The sequence below is a fragment of the Canis lupus genome, chromosome 30, assembly GCF_048164855.1.
Source record: "Canis lupus baileyi chromosome 30, mCanLup2.hap1, whole genome shotgun sequence".
Taxonomy (NCBI): Eukaryota; Metazoa; Chordata; class Mammalia; order Carnivora; family Canidae; genus Canis; species Canis lupus.
In genome coordinates this window covers 7,578,508-7,584,507 of record NC_132867.1, presented here as the reverse complement: position 1 = coordinate 7,584,507, position 6,000 = coordinate 7,578,508, and the positions used below count along the sequence as shown (strand labels likewise).

Genomic DNA, 6,000 nt, shown 5'->3' with positions numbered 1-6,000 from the left:
CACAAAAAGACTGAAAATAAAGATGAAAGAATAAAGCACACTACATAATAACTAATAATAGTGAAATAATACAGCTATTTAATATGAGGTATAGCATACCTTGATAAAAATATTAGAATTATTGGTTAAAAGTGTTATTGCATATTAATAATGTTAAAAGTATCAATTTGTCCAAAAGAGTTAATTCTTTTAAAAGTGTGTACCAGATTTAAATGTCAAAATATATTTCATATAAATATAAAATATTTTATATAAAATCCATAAAAATCAAATAGATTAATGTAAATACAGAGAAAATAATATATCAGTAAAGCAGGATATTTATGTCTATTTATTGATTATTGAGAGAGTAAAAATAACAAGTAGATAGTTGAAATAAACAATACATGGGACTCCTGGGTGGGTTAGCAGTTGAGCATTTGTCTTCAGTCCAGGATGTGATTCTGGAGTCCTGGTATGGAGTCCCACATTGGGCTTCCTGCATGGAGCCTGCTTCTCCCTCTGCCTGTGTCTCTGCCTCTTCTCTCTCTGTGTCTCTCATGAAGAAATCTTTAAAAAAAAAATAAAAAATAACAATACAATTAACAAGTTTGCCCTTAAGATAAAAAGTTCTCATCCATAATTTAGATTGTATACATTTTTCTTAAGAGCATGGAAATAATATACTCATAAATTATGTCAAAAAGAAATTTCAGAATACTTCTAAAATAGGCATCATATATATTATCATATTTGAGAACAATAAAATAAAGATAATAACAAGAACAAGCTAAAAATCCCTAGTTATTTGAAACTAAAGTACACATATGCACAAAGAGTAATACTGATACATTGTGGTTTAAGCAGAAACTAAAATGAAAATTTTTAAATAACTATATCTGAATTACTATGGAAAAACATTAAAGTCTTAGGAAAAAAGTAGAAGTTATAAAAAGAAGTAATGGGTACAAAGAAATGAGAGATGCAATAACCTGAAAAATAAGAGCAAATCTCACTAAATGGATTCCAGAGTAGAATGGAAATGGCAAAAGATAAAATCTTTGAATTATCAGAATAGATCAAAAGAATTCACCTAAACTGAAGAGCAGATAGATAATAGACAAAAATTTAAACGCAGGGGCACCTGGTGGCTCGTAAGTTAAGTGTCGACGCTTGATTTAGGCTCAGATTGTGATCTCAGGGTTGTGAGATCAAGCCCTGTGACAGGCTCCATGCTGGGTGTAGGGCCTCCTTAAGATTCTGTCTCAGGGGATCCCTGGGTGGCTCAGCGGTTTAGCACCTACCTTCGGCCCATGGCGTGATCCTGGAGTTCCAGGATCAAGTCCCACATCAGGTTTCCTGCATGGAGTCTGCTTCTCCGTCTGCCTGTGTCTCTGCCTGTCCATCTCTCCCTCTCAGTGTCTCCATTAATAAATAAATAAAATATGTAAAAAAAAAAAAAAGATTCTGTCTCTCTCTCACTTCTTCTCTAAAAAAAGAATAAAAAATAAAAATAAATTTAAAAAGAAAAACTAAAGCAAAAAAAAAAAGAAAATGAGAACAGAATCTTGGGAAACTGTAGGAAGATACAAAAGAGGTTACATTTGAATGATCACAATCCCAGAGAAGATAGAGTGGAGTTGAAATAGTATCCAAAGATATTAATGGCTAATAACTTTCCAAATTGACAGAATGATTCAATATACAAGTTTAAGAAGCCTAGCAAATTTCAAATAGGATACAAGCAAAGAGGGACACCTGGGTGGCTCAGTGGTTGAGTGTCTGCCTTTGGTTCAGGTCATTATCCTGGGGTCCTGGGATCAAGTCCCGCATCAGGGAGCCTGCTTCTCCCTCTGCCTACATCTCTGCCTCTCTCTGTGTGTCTCTCATGAATGGATAAATAAATTATTTTTTTAAAGATAGAAGCAAAGAAATATATTCCAGGATACATCATAATTAAATTTTGAAAATGAAAAATAACTTAGATGATCTCTCATTTGCAGAAAGTGCTGTGTTGAAGTGTTGTACTACTAGTGTATTATTAATATCTAAGTATGTCTTTACTTTGGTTATTAATTGATTGATATACTTGGCAGCTCTCATATTAGGGATATAAATATGCATGATTGTTAGGTCCTCTTGTTGGATAGATCCTTTAAGTATGATATAGTGTTCCTTTTCATCTTTTACTACAGTCTTTGGGATAAACTCTAATTTATCTGATATGAGGATTGCTACCCCTGCTTTCTTTTGAGGACCATTCGAATGGTAATGGTTCTCCAACCTTTCATTTTCAGGCTGTAAGTGTCCTTAAGACAAAAATGAGTCTCGTGCAGACAGCAAATAGATGGGTCTTGCTTTTCTATCCAGTCTGAACCCCTGTGTCTGTTGATGGGATCATTAAGCCCATTCATGTTCATATTGAAAGATATGAACCTAGTGTCATCGTAATACCTGTTCAGTCCCTGTTTTTGTGCATTATTTCTTTGGGCTCCCTCTTTCTTTTACAGAGTCCCCCTTAATATTTCTTTCAGAGCTCGTTTGGTGGTCACATATTCTTTTAGTTTCTGCCTATCTTGGAAGCTCTTTATCTCTCTATTCTGAATGAGAGCCTTGCTGGATAGAATATTCTTGGCTGCATGTTCTTCTCATTTAGGACCCTGAATATATCCTGCCAGCCCTTTCTGGCCTGCCAGGTCTCTGTGGAGAGGTCTGCTGTTAACCTGATATTTCTCCCCATATAAGCTAGGAATCTCTTGTGTCTTGCTGCTTTAAAGATTTTCTCTTTATCTTTGGAATTTGCAAGTTTCACTGTTAAATGTCAAGTTGTTAAATGTTTTTTTTAATTGATTTTTTTTTGGGGGGGGGCACTCTATCTCCTGGATCTGAATGCCTGTTTCCCTCTCTAAGTTAGGGAAGTTCTCAGCTATGATTTGTTCAAATATGCTTTCTGGTCCTCTGTCCCTCTCAGCATTTTCTGGAACCCAATTTATACATAGATTCTTCTTTGTCAGGCTATCATATATTTCCCATAACCTTTCCTCATCGTTTCTTAATTATTTTTCTTTTTTCCTCAGCTTCCTTCCTTGCCATCAAATTGTCTTCTATGTCACTCACTCTTTCTTCCACCTCATTAACCCTCATCGTTAGGACCTCCAGTTTGGATTGCATGTCATTTAATTGATTTTTAATTTTGGCCTGATTAGATCTCAATTGTGGAGTCATGAGGTCTCTAGAATCCTTTATGCTTTTTTCCAGAACCATCAGTAGCTTTATAATTGTGCTTCTGAATTGGCTTTCTGACTTCGAATTGTAATCCAAATTCTGTAACTCTGTGGCAGAGAGTACTGTTTCTGAATCTTTCTCTTGTAATGAGTTCTTCTTTCTAGTCATTTTGCTCACTGCAGAGTGGCTGTATGAGCGGGCTCCATCAAGAATGTCAACCAAAACCTAAGTAAATTTCAACGTAGTTGATTCTGACGAAGTCAGAGACTAGAAAATGAAAACAAAGATCAGAACAATAACAAAAAGGACCACTAAAGTGAAAAACAAATTTTAAAACAAAGAAGTAAAAAATAAAAGGTCAAGAATTCCAAAGAATAAGAAAAAAAAGAAAAAGAAAAAAAAGCAAAACTAAAGAGAAAAAAGTAAAAAGAAAAAAGAGAGGAAGGGAAAAGAAGGCAGGGACTGGGAGATGGTGCTGGTGAAGAAGTGGTAGTAGTGAGAGAATGTAGTCTGAGGGGTCCTAGAGGGTGACCCTCTTGGTTCTGAGTGTATTAAGTTCTGTATGTTAGAAGATGCTTAGTCCCAAATTTATATAAACCAGAAAGACTTGTAGAGGGCCCCACCATTGACCACCAAAACATAAACGAGATAAAAGAAGGGGGCAGAATGGGAAGGAAGAGAGAATATGATCTCACAGAATGAAACAGCATGGTATTCCACTTGGTTCTGGGTGCATGCTAATCATGTTTTAGAAGATATTAACTTCTGCCTTTGTAGAACAAAAGGAGGCAGAAAAAACAAAAAACACAAAACAAAACAAAAGTATATCTCATATATCTCCCCAAATTAAAATGCATATGTTGAAGGGAATCCAGAAGTGGAAAAGATATCAATTGTAATTGTAATTGTAGAAATATGAAAGCCAAAAAGGAAGAAACTTAAAAATGAAGAGCTGGTAAATTATTGTAGTTAAGGTGGGAAAAGAAAAAAATATTGGAAATTTTTAGTCTTATATAAAAACAAGTGGTACTGGAAAAGGGGTGGGGAAGAAGGGGTACCCTCTGGTTCTATATAGTGTAAATCCGTCGACTTCCCCTGGAGCTTTCCAGCGCTGCTTGGTCCAGAACTTGCTCTTCCCCTGTCCTTCCAGCTGGTCTCTGGGGGAGGGGTGTGCTGTGCTCACTCTCAGGTGTGTGCACCTGGGCAGCTACCCCCACCCCGCCATCTGGGGCTCAGTGGGAGCTCTTTACCCCATGAGGCTTCTGTCCCCTGCCCCTCCCACCCCCCGTCCCAGGCACAGGGTGACACAGGAGGAACAACACCACTGTCGGCGGCCAGGTCTCCAGCCCAGGGGTCAGCTCCCCCAGTAACCACCTGCAGCTCCCAGTCCGCACCGGCCTAGGTGCTCCTGGGTGGGGGCCTGACCTGCACAGCTGGGGGCGCCCGGCGGCAGGAGCGTCCTCGCTGTCCTGTGCCCTCCCCGCCTCCGCCTGTCCGGGGGGACCGCAGGGTGGGGGCTGTGTCCCTCAGCGCTGTGGGATCCAGGGCCTGCACTGCTGGAATCGCGCTCCTGGGGCGCAGCCCCCCCCCCCCGAGCCCCCGCCTGACCCACCGGCTTCTCCCGAGGCCCCGCCAGGTGCGCTGCAGCCCTGACCGAGGTCCCCGGTGTGGGTGCGCTCTCCCCGGAGCCCTCCTCTCCCAGTGACCCCGGAGACTGGAGGTGTCCTGCCCCCTCCTGCGCTTCTGCCCTATTTCTCTGCTGAGCACTTTCCCTCCGGGAAGAATCCGAGAGGATTTTTAAAGTTCCCGCATCTCCAGGGTGAGGCTCTCCTGTCCCGAGGCTCCCACTGCCCCCCTTAGCCCGGCTCCTCCCAGGGCCCCTCCCCCCTCGATTCATTTTTTTCTTTTTTTCTTTTTCCACCTTCCTACCTTGTTAGAAGCGAAAACCCTTCTCTCTGTAGCATCGGGCTGTCCTCTCTTTAAATTTCAGGTTGGATCCAGGATGTTCAGGACGGTTTGGAAGTTATCCGGGGGAGTGGGTGGGGCCAGGTCAGGTGAGGACCCTACTCTTCACTGTCTTGAAGAGTCCAAATTCCTTTTTCCTTCAAATTTTTATTTAAATTCCAGGAGGAGGTTGCTCCCCCGAGGAGCTCTCTCCCCGGAGGGCCGCCGTGGGCATGGCCCGAGGAAACCAGCGAGAACTACCCCCACCAGAAAAACAAGAAGAAATCCCAGGAAATTAGCAAGGGAGAAAGAAAAGAAGATAGCTTGACCACTTCTCAGAGAAAGCAGAGGGACTCTGAGATAATGCAACAAAAGCAGAAGGCAGCTAAGGAGAAGTCTATGCAGACAAAAGAAAAATGATGGCTATTTGGAAAAACCTGGGTGCTACTGCCAACTAAGTGTATCATAAGCTCTAAGGTCAAAATTTTGTGGAGTGAACAATCATGTTATATCCTTACAAAACTATTTTAAACTTTACCTTTCAGCCTGACTTAGTGTAATGTTTCATAACCATTCTTCAAAGAATAAAACACTAACTGTGCATGTGAAAAAATAAATAAATAAATTGCCGTGGAAACCCCACTGAAGGCTTTAGCGGCGGGAGCAGCAGGTATGATATATCATATTAACATATGGTATAATATTAGTTTCAGGTGGAGAATTTAATGATTCATCACTTAGAGAGAACACCTGGTGCTATCCCAAGAACGGCCCTCTTTAATACCCATCACCCATTTAATGCATCCACTGCCCACCTCCCCTCTATCCACCCTCAGTGTATTTTGTAACTTT

The 6,000-nt window shown here is 40.8% G+C and overlaps 1 long non-coding RNA gene and 1 pseudogene across 2 annotated transcripts in view; one reads left to right on the top strand and one right to left on the bottom strand.

The window, feature by feature from the left end:
• Window positions 1–319: 319 nt before the first annotated feature.
• Window positions 320–6,000, bottom strand: part of LOC140621447 (uncharacterized) — a 74,624-nt gene continuing 68,943 nt past the window's right edge. For both annotated transcript variants that reach the window (XR_012021129.1, XR_012021128.1), the window contains 2 exons: window positions 1,284–1,468; window positions 320–549 (listed from right to left, as the gene is read on the bottom strand). This is a non-coding gene — a long non-coding RNA (uncharacterized lncRNA). The remainder of the gene's footprint in view (window positions 550–1,283; window positions 1,469–6,000) is intronic.
• On the top strand, window positions 5,382–5,568 carry LOC140621831 (small EDRK-rich factor 1 pseudogene; annotated as a pseudogene).